Source organism: Diadema antillarum, unplaced genomic scaffold, assembly GCF_040938485.1.
Source record: "Diadema antillarum isolate AM-2024a unplaced genomic scaffold, OU_Dant_1.0 seq00000460_RagTag, whole genome shotgun sequence".
Lineage (NCBI taxonomy): Eukaryota > Metazoa > Echinodermata > Echinoidea > Diadematoida > Diadematidae > Diadema > Diadema antillarum.
In genome coordinates this window covers 2,513,648-2,524,749 of record NW_027271431.1, presented here as the reverse complement: position 1 = coordinate 2,524,749, position 11,102 = coordinate 2,513,648, and positions in this window count along the sequence as shown.

The window sequence follows — 11,102 nt, the reverse complement described above, 5'->3', positions numbered from 1 at the left end:
ATACGGAGCATAAACACAGCTGCAATACTCACGTTTCCAAGCGCTCTGCACTCCAATAAAACACAGTGTATGCTTCCACAAAGATCGTAAATATGGACATAGAAATTGAACACAAAGATTTATTATCATCCTCCTCATACGTAAAGAACAACAAAAGACTATAATATACGTACATTTCTGACAACGGTAGACAATTCCAGTGGATGAAGCTGTAAAACAAAAGCACAATCACTGTTAATAACGAGGACATTTAACGGTTGGAAGAAACGAATGAGTTGACGGATAAAGTCTGATGAAAGATGACAGAGCTATCAGATCATTGATTGTGTGTTCTGCAACAATTTCCAACGTATCTCGAGTTCATGTGAGTCGTTTACGTAAAGCAGTCCATCAGCAACTCGGTATCCCGACAGATAACTGCCTGATCGTTCCAATTTGGTTGCTTGGCAACGCGCCTTCAAACGCCCAGATGAATCGTTCGCATCCTCATGCCAGCCAAAATGTTTCGCTCTGCCGTCCTCATTACAGTTTATGGTACCATTAGATTCGATCAACTCGAGGCAGTAACTTCATTTGTCACTACTAAAGATTGAACGTCAGCGGAAAGATGTAACTGATACGAGAAAATCAGATAGAGAAACTGCAATATAAAAATCCCTCCATCGTAACATTTTCACAGTTGATACATCAGCCGTGGCGAAGAAAATGCGAGCACGAGCCTGTCAAGCACGAGATAACAAATCATTTAATGACACTACCCTTTGAAAGACGGTTTATGATATCATCTTTAAACAAAGGCCTCATATTTTGTAGGTTGTCTGCCACCATTGGTGTAATGCAGTTTTCATCCGCGTTCGAAGTGTATTGATAAGAGGTCTACTCTCTCGTGGTACAGCGTCATCAGCGAACAGGCAACTTTTTATCTCAACATCATTCTCCTGGAAGAAAGGCGGCTTTTTCTGTCAGCTCGTCGTCGTGCATCACGTCAGACATTGTTTCCAAATAACGGGACCTCTGCTGGACAAAATACTTTTATAGCAAACGGATGGCATTCATAAAGAGTGCGACATGCTTGGACACGTGATGACAAAGGTCAAATTTCATGAAGGAATGTGGAGCACCAAACATGCATGGCAACCGATAGCGTGGATGGTAACTCATTCTGACGTCGTCTCATATTTTTGCAAACAAATCAGTAGACGAACGTTTCACTTCAGTGCAAATGTTTGCCCTTCTCGAAGTGTAACGCACATACACCCAAGAGTCATCAGATGAAATTCCCCTTACAATAAGGTGATATTGATAAAATACTGATAATGATGATGATGATAATGTGTACATTCATCCATCTTAGTAGATACTCCAGAGCATGCATAAGGCAAAACATACTGTGTGCACATAATACGACAGCACAATGAAATTAATATGAACAAAAAAGAAGCTGTAGTCTTCTCATTTGTGATGGTGAATCACATTCTTTTGCAACAATCACATATATTCACACACATACACACACACTCGGACACGCACACACACACACACACACACACTCACACACACACACACACACACACACACACACACACACACACATATATATATATATATATATATATATATATATATATATATATATATATATATATAGGTCCTATATAGTTCTGACGGAGGAAGAAGGGCTGCTGGCAGACGTTGCAGTAGTTCACTTTGCCTTTTATTGCTTCCAAGCTTTTCAACCCTTTTACAGGTCTTCTTCAAGGGCTTGGGACGAGAGCAAAATAGCAACCAATATGCAAACACACGAACAGAATAAGGCGAAACAAAAATTGAACACGTACTACGTGATCAATTTTTGTTTTGCTTGTTTTGATACCGTCATTGTCAAGACTCCTGAAGAAGGCGAAGCAGGCCGAAAATTTAAGTCGAATAAACTCTTGCTTTATTTGCCAAAAATGCATTGCCAGTTTGTTTCTTCATTTCTTCGTGGAGCCAATACGTGAAATCTCAACATGTATGTGTATATATATATATATATATATATATATATATATATATATATATATATATATATATATATATATATACATATATATATATATATATATATATATATATATATATATATATACAGGGAGAGATATCGATATAGATATAGATATAGATATAGTATATATATAATGAATGCAGATGGAACGCAGAATATATGATTCACAGTTTTTCTTCTGTGGACATGAAATTCATAGTCACGAATTTATTTTCTCGAAGCAATAATATTGCAAACATCTTGCCTGGGCACGTAGGTCTGTGTGAGATCGATGCATGTTATAACCATGTAGCTCCATGATGTAACATTTCGCTAGATAAAACCGAACAACCAGCTACTTTACAGAAGAAAACAAAAATCATATCGCCTAGACTTCTCCTAACTCAGTCGCCCCTCGCCTTCTCTGGTCATGCCCTTGCCTTTGAATAGACACAGGTAGTATTAAAAAACATCGATGTGCATTCAGTGATTAGTGTGTCAACACGGGAATGCAGTTACCTCTTTGCACGGACGAAGTGAACAAGCGCTGACTAAAGCTTTAGGTTTAACCGTGGAGCTATAACGGCAGCTCCATGGTTTAATCATCGATGTCTCAACGGCAGTACTTGAGTCTGACAAACCTTGTCTCTATCTATTAATAAAGAAATGAGCGCAAAGCTAAAGAAAAATAACAAACAAAACAAAGACATAAGTATGCGCCCAATCTAATTTGACGTTGCTATGACAACGGAAAAACCGTATTGGTCAACCGCCCTCGGGACGTTATCGTAAATAGTAACAAAGGAATTCATCTTCAGAACGTTGACTGCTGGTGGGTCCACGGGATGGGACAATATTGATAAATCAAGTCTGCCGCGGTATATATATTGCATTTCATTATACAGTTGTAATGTTAAGCAATGAGAAATCGCAACGAAACCATTACGCACCTTAAATGAAATTCAAACGTCTGAACATATTGCTGGACAACTGATTCATTATTGTGTGATTACAAAGCAATCGTGCTTTTCGAAAACGTAATTGCTCTGACGCAAGAACCTCTCTTTGCCGGAAGTAACGATCATAAACTTGGCTTTTCCACGAAGATGCGAGGCCATAGTAACTAGTATGTATGGTCTGCTTCCCGGAAATGCACACCTACTTGTCAAGGTATATAAATTGTAATCTCACCGACTTAGAATCAATCTCGTATTCATGATCTTTGGACACACATTTAACGAAGAAATTTTAGCGTAATTCATGATTTCAAGTATAACACATGGATAGGAAATATAAAAAAAAAAAAATTAACCATCATACGACTCTTTGAATGATTAATATGGCGTCTTTCTTCTCCTTTGATTTGTTTTCGTTCCTAGGGAAGACACTTACGCTGCAACAGCGTCTTTCATTGTGAAGGATATTCAATCATTTACTTCAATTCTTTCCTTATTTCACACCGCTTATCTCACAGTGTTGTCTGTTATGAAGTACATGACATGTTTGTATTGCCTACTACAAGTTACATCACAGTATAGCACTATCTTTTAGTGATAGCGATATTTCCATTTCTCCCCATTTTCTTTCTGTATATGAATATAATATATATTACATGATATTGTGTTTTTCTTTTATAACATAAATTACGGTGAAAAAAATAATTTAGATCGCTCTTGATACCTCACGAGGCATTTTGAGCTTTATGAATATTGGTTACAGTACATTGAGACATGCATAGCATACTACTGCTGCATTTCCCATTTCGTAATAATGGGGGGTGTCGAAGATAACGATTGTACCAGTAACACCACGAGTAACAATATGATAACAGTGATAACACTCTCACCTTCTTTGTCGTCAACATCATAAAAGACTTATTCACGGAGAAATATGTCAGGAATTGTAAGAAGACAAAACCATACAAAACATGACGCATGGGTACAGCGTATGGATACGGACTATACTTGCACATGGATCGGGTGATTTTCGTTATTCCGAAGGTTGGTTAGTCCAAAATGAAATGATTCGTAATTCCGACACACATATTTTTTATATTTGTGAATCTGAAAATGAAAAGGGGTTCGTTAATCCGAACATTCGGGCGTTATTCTGAAGACCATTAACCCGAAATTAAAAAAAGAAAAAAGTTCGTTATCCCGAAGTTTCGTTAATCCTAAAATGAAATAAGATGCCTGCTAATAAACCTTTGGAATCACGAACCTCAATTCGTTTTCGGATGAATGAACCCTTTTTTTTTTTCTCTCATCTTGTTGATTTTCCTATTCCTGACCTTACAGAAACCTTTCATTTTGTAATATCACATATAATTACTGAACAATAGATTTAGCACAATAACACTAGAATCCATATGTATTGTCAAAGGCATATTTGGCCGTTATGATATTATGCATAGTCATTTCAAATAAATTTATGTGGTTGCTCTTGGCGGTATATAATATTTGTTTGTCCCATAATCTGTAAAATAGAAATAGACTAACCAAGATTCTCAGTATCACATTAACAAAGTGTTCAGAATATTTCTTCGTTCATGCCCCCAGGTTTCTCTTGGTCTGACATCAGAGGTTGAACGTGTTTGTTGCAACGTCAAGTTCTTGAGTCATATCGACTCTGACCTTGACCCCGTGATGGTATAACAGTCACTGTCCAAACGTTGGAATTGGATCTTGTTGGACGACCCACGAGTTTCGTCAGCTGTCGAGACAGTGCGCGTCGAAAAGTCGCATAGGTGACGACGTAGATGATAGGGTTTATAGCACTATTTATTTCCACCATTAACATTGCCGCTAGGGAGAATACGCCTGGAAACATTTTTGATGTCCATCTAGCGTAGATAAGCTCCACGTTATACGGTAGATAGCACACGAAGAACGCAAGTACGACGGTGAAGACACGAGCCGCGACGCGCATGTCCGTCCTGCGCACACGATACCGTTCAAGGACTCCGTTTGTCTGTGGATTATGCGCATCTGTTACGGCCTCTTGGTTGGCTATCTGGCACCGCGCATGACGCGCGATGCGCGCTATCCTAATACTACATGCGGTCATCACGAGCACAGGCAGCACGAAAAAACCGATGGAGATGGTGTACGTATAAGCTCGCGCGTTTATGTTATTTGACTGTAAACCACAGTGATAATAATCTTGGTCAAATACAATAATGCTTGGATTACTCAAGACGAATGAAATCGTGGCAGATACGGAAAACATCCAGAGAAATGTCAGGCAAACTATCGCCCTCCTTTTCGAGAACATCGTATTGTAGCGGAGTGGTCGGCTGATCTTAAGGAATCGGTCAATGCTGACGATGACTAAGGTGCCACCAGACACCCCGATGCACGAGTATGACATGATGATCACGGTAAGACACGCATTGCGACTCCACTTGACAAGACATTCCCCGTGGAGGGCACACGGCAGACTGAAAGGCACAAATATGGCACCCGTCATGAGGTCGGCAATGGCGAGATTGATCAAACACAGTGCTGGCAGAGAAACGGAAAACAAAATGAGGTGCAAAAGAAATGACATCAAAGAAGTAGAAAACAGGGAAATGTTGACATGATGTTCAAAATAATTTCTAATATCCTCACATCCGACCGAACAGTGTCCTTTAACTTCCTCCTAAGGGCTGACGTCCACTTGGGCGCGGACAAGAATAGGAAGGGTTGCCGAAGCAAATTCTGTCATTTCGGCATCCTGTCCGCGTCAGACGCAGAAAAAGTGTGCGAATCGGCTTGTCCTGGGACATTCCTACATTTCCCAGGAATCTCTGCCCACTGACTGCAAACATTCCTTGGAGTGTCCTAGGAATCACTCAGGAAGAGGGCGAAATACCCAGGAATATGCTAATTTATTTATTTATTTATATATTTCAATATTCTTTTAGCAGGGTAGCCCTTTCAGTTGGTTAACTGTTCTACCAGGGGCCCTGCTCACAATGGCCCGAATTCACAAAGGTGGTACAAATGAAACCATGGTTTAAACCATGGACAAAAACCATGGAGCGCCAAGTGTCGCACGAAAAAAAAATAATTTCGTTAACGAAACGGTCATTTTGTCGACGAAATTACCAATTTCGTTACGAAATATTCCGTGCGACACTTGGCGCTCCATGGTTTTTGTCCATGGTCTAAACCCATGGTTTCATTTGTACCACCATCGTGAATTCGGGCCATTATGTACAGATAGAATATAAGAACATCAAAACAAAGTACAAACAATAAAATAGCCTACACTACAAATCAACCACAAATACTCCAAAACAAAAATACAAACAAACTCAAGCACTATTACTATTACAGCTTGGTAGGGAAATCAGGAAAACATTGCTACTTCACATACCCCCCCCCCCACCACCACCACCTTACAATTGTTATTATTCAATGCCTTCAGACTTCAGACTTCAATATCAGTCCTTCATACAAAAAGAAAAAAAATAAATTCATATAAGTGATCAAACGTGATCTTGTTAATACGACCGTATGTCCACAGCACAACAGATCAGATGACTGCTGCATGCCACAAAAACAAAACTTCAGTGAGTCTCACCTACTTGCTTTTATTTTTGGCCCAACTAGCCTATTTGCAGGGTCATAATCACTAGCTATACATGTCAAGCATGTCCTTAAGTCACATACTTGTCTGCCTTGTGTCTCTTAGATTTTCGATCTGAACTCTGGATTCTTTACCTGTCTGATTGAAAAGTTTTGGTGTGGTGAAAAAGATGAAGACAGTTATGAAGTTGCCAATGACAATGACCGGCATTAAGATGATCAAGAAAGAGAAGAGGGCGTAGTTTGGTTGGAGGATCTCTTCTTCCAATTCACCGCCACGGCTGAGATTCATGGGAGGAAGATGGAGACGTTGCTTAGCATCCCCATGGAAACCACTGACTATTCCGAAGTGTTGCATCTCATGTCCAGTCTGAAAAATTAAAAGGATAGAGATATATCTATATATGATTATGTTAATTATGACAATATGAATAAATATATATATATATATATATATATATATATATATATATACATATATATCATCATCATCACCATCATCATCATCATCATCAAAAACAAAACTGAAACCAAGTTCATGCTGTATTCACCAACAGTTTTGTTTTTGATATCATCACGCCAACACGTGGACAACTTGCTCAATATATACATAATGACATGATATTCAATTCAATCAATCTATTTCTCATGCACAAAAGAGTACACAAATTCATCTACACATAATTGCACATCACATTTACGGAAAATAGAAATAAAAAACAGAAAAAGAAGATAATTGATTACATGAGATTTGTCGAGGCCGATTCCCTTACAATGAACGTGATGCAGATTACAATCTAAAGATCAGAGATACATTTGAAGAGTACAGCACCTTACTAAACAGCAAATAAGAAAAGACAACACAACAAAAAGCAAAAACATCGAATTAATCAGGACGAGCGGCTGCGAGCGGCTGTTAAGAACTTTTGGTATTTTGAGGAATCATCTCCTCCTATTTAAGTGAACACAACACGAACCAAAACAAAGCAAAACAAAACAAAGCTCAAAAACTTCAAACAAACAATGTCAGTTCCCTCTGTTTTTTCTTTGTTCACAGTCAATTCTTCATGTATATCGAGAAGTTTGAGTCGGACAGTAAAATGCAAAGTGCTTCATTAGTTACCTACAATAGAGCGACGAGAATTGGATACGGGGACCCTCTGCATCATCTCCAGTGTCAATGTGAATCGGCCACCATCTCATTCTCGGTAAACTTTTTCTCATTTGAGATCACTCGGGATCACAATCCATCCTTAGAAATGTATATATTATGCAGATTGTCTACGACTTGCTTGAGTCAATGATCCGATAATTCTTGTCACATTCGTTCAATCTCAAGAAGTCCATTCACAGCGTATACCGTCGACGGACCAGAAATGCCAATTTCGTGTCGAAACGCGTAAACAAAATGGTTATGAACAGAGCCTGGCTGTCGTGAGCTCAAATAAATCACCTGCAATGTTCACGAAGAAAGTGCAAAATAATGCTCTCAGAGTGTGACATTTTCTCCTGGTTTACCAATGTGGCCCGGGTCTGCATGTCATCAGGTGTTTCTTGATCCTGTGAATTATGTCTGGACCGAACCTTTGCTGATCCGACTAATGTTGTAAAAAGCCTTTCTGTTTATTGGTCTCGGGGTAGATTACGCGGGCCTGCATCTCCATTGATTATACATAAAGACTCTGCGGTTGCCATGTCAGAAGGTAATCATTTATCTTGAGAGAGAGACGGCTTCTCTAAGGTGGTGATACTTATGACGTCATAAGTAAGGTGTCAATATACAACATGCCCTCTTTCTGCGCACACCAGCTGTCATGTCAAGCTTTACGAGGACAAATCTTCTCACCTTTCCGTCTTAAAGTACATACATTTTTTTCTGTATTTATGTATATATTATATATATTTTTTTATACTCCTATTAAGTCACGATGCATCCAGTTTTGTATTTACTTTGGACTCTTTTCCAAAGAAGTGTGATAGGCTCTTGCTGCTCTCTCACAACGAATCAATAATTTTTATTTCATGATTGCGAAACTGTGATGATCGTTGTTTTAATGTGGGAATAAATCAAATTAATAAATTTGTCTGCGATCGTGTTATTCACGTCATTCTTTGGTGATCACAAAATGTAAAATAGACCGTTGAATAGACTCGTAATCACATTCATCTACGACTGATTTTCTTTTTTCAGTAAAGTTTCCATCTGCGTGATTTCGAAACAATGATGGAGCACATTAATCTCCTACGGTCGGACGTAGGCCTACTCATTGCAGCACTATTATTACCCCCACAAAAACCCTTGTGTGTGGCGTCAAACCGACGACGGTCTCCTGTAGTTTTTGATGACTTTTGATAAATATCCCATTTTGTATAAAGTATGCGTACATCACGTTATAAGTCACGCTCACAAATAAGGGTTTACGTCACAGTATATAACATTTCCTCTAAGAGAACACGAAGACATGTATATAGAAAATACAGTACAGATATACCGCGTATAAAAGTCCTATCTCTCTCTCTCTCTCTATCTCTCTCTGCTCCCCCCCCCCTTCTCTTTTTCTCGCTCTGTCAAGCTGGCAACGAGCTATAAGAGATTGGATGTTAAATCACAGTTTCTAAGAAACGTCTTTTTACAATATCTTTGGCTGTAAAGGCACAAACATATACATGCAATATACATAAATATACTGTATACTACACACGTTGACACACATTCATACATACGTACATACATCCCTGTGATATTCCTGTGGTCCGATATCATGCTATGCAATGGAGAGAGAAGGCCGAAAGGCAGATCTCCTCGTCACAGCCTTTCTCATCAGAAAACCAAACCCGATTCTAAATAAAGCAAGCTATAAATGCAGGTTATACTCTTGCTAATCTATCTCGAACCTAATGAGTTATGACCTTTTTCCTGAGCCTTGGCACGATTTCGTGACGCTCCTTGACTCTGCACAAAACTAATTCTCGTATACCCTTTGGACAGAGAACCAAAAAAAAAAAAACACTTGCCTCTACCATTACCATGGCAACCAAGAACTCCACGCTTCTCCGCCACTCAAATATTAGAACACGCATTCCTAGTCCCGTTTTCCGTCGTCGATAAACATAAGAACGGATCTGCTTTATTCGCTTTCATTAGTATGAATTAGATTATAACTGTAAATGGTCAGATATGAACACAACTGCAATGTAAAGCTACAAATGCAGCGATATAAACATCATTCTGCTTGAAATAGCAGAGAAATAGTGAGCGCAAGAAGTCGAAATCAGATCTTGGATTATAAACGTCAGTTTACAACAAAAATAACCTAACCATTATTCCAAGCAACTGGTGATTTACTATACGAGTATACGAGGGACCAAAGCACTTAGAGGACAAGTCCACCTTCATATACATGTGGTTTGAGTGAATGTAACAATATTACGGAACACATCAGTGAAAGTTTGAGGAAAATCGGACAATTTGTTCAAAAGTTATGAATTTTTAAAGTATCTGCGCAGTCACTGCTGGATGAGGAGACTTGTACAGTGTATGATGTCACATGCGTACAACGATATAACGAAAATCAAAAGACAATTTCACAAAATTTTGCTTTTTTAATATAGTGCACATTTCTTCGACTTGTTACTGACATAATTCATGTTAAGGGTAATATCATTCCCCCTGCGTTCTAAAAGAGAGAAGTCGAGTACTCTTTTGCTATGCGAGAAAAGTGAAAATATGTTGAATTTCTTTATTCTTTATATCGTTGTACACATGTGACAGAACAAGCTACAGTAGTCTTCTCATCCAGCCGTGACTGAGCAGAAACTTCAAAAAATCATAACTTTTTAACGGATTGTCAGATTTTCCCCAAACTTTCACTGATGTGTTCTACTGATATTGCTGCATTCACTCAACCCACATGTCTATGAAGGTATACTTAAGTGTCCTTTAAGATAATACAACAAAACTTAAGTTTCTGAGACTGTTTTTGTTATTACAAACAACGGTTATGTTTTCCCTTTTCTCCCTCTCCGTAGGCTCCTTCTTCGGTGATCTATCACTGGCAGATCTACTCCCACTTTGTCCGATAGCCATTTAGTCTCAACCCACATGGTCTCATTCCGTTTCGTTTTCAACCAGTTCGTCTAATGACCATTAGTCCAATGGCCACTTAGGCTCATTGCCAGTTGGTCTACTTTCAGATGGGCTATGCCCATTTCGTCTAATACCCACAGTTTATTAGACAAAATGGGAAAAGTCCAAGGAGAGAAAATTGCAATTAGACCATCTGGTCATTAGACGAAATGATAATTAGCCAAACATGGGCTTTAGACCAAGTGAGAATTAAACCAAATGGGAATTAGACAAGATTGATATAGACCAAATGAGTTTAGCCATATATAGTGGTGTTAGACGAACTAGGAAGTAGACCATCTGATTGTAGACCAAGTGGCAATAAACCCCGTCTTCTTAATTGTGTCTACATTCACCACGTTCAATGGTGATATTAATG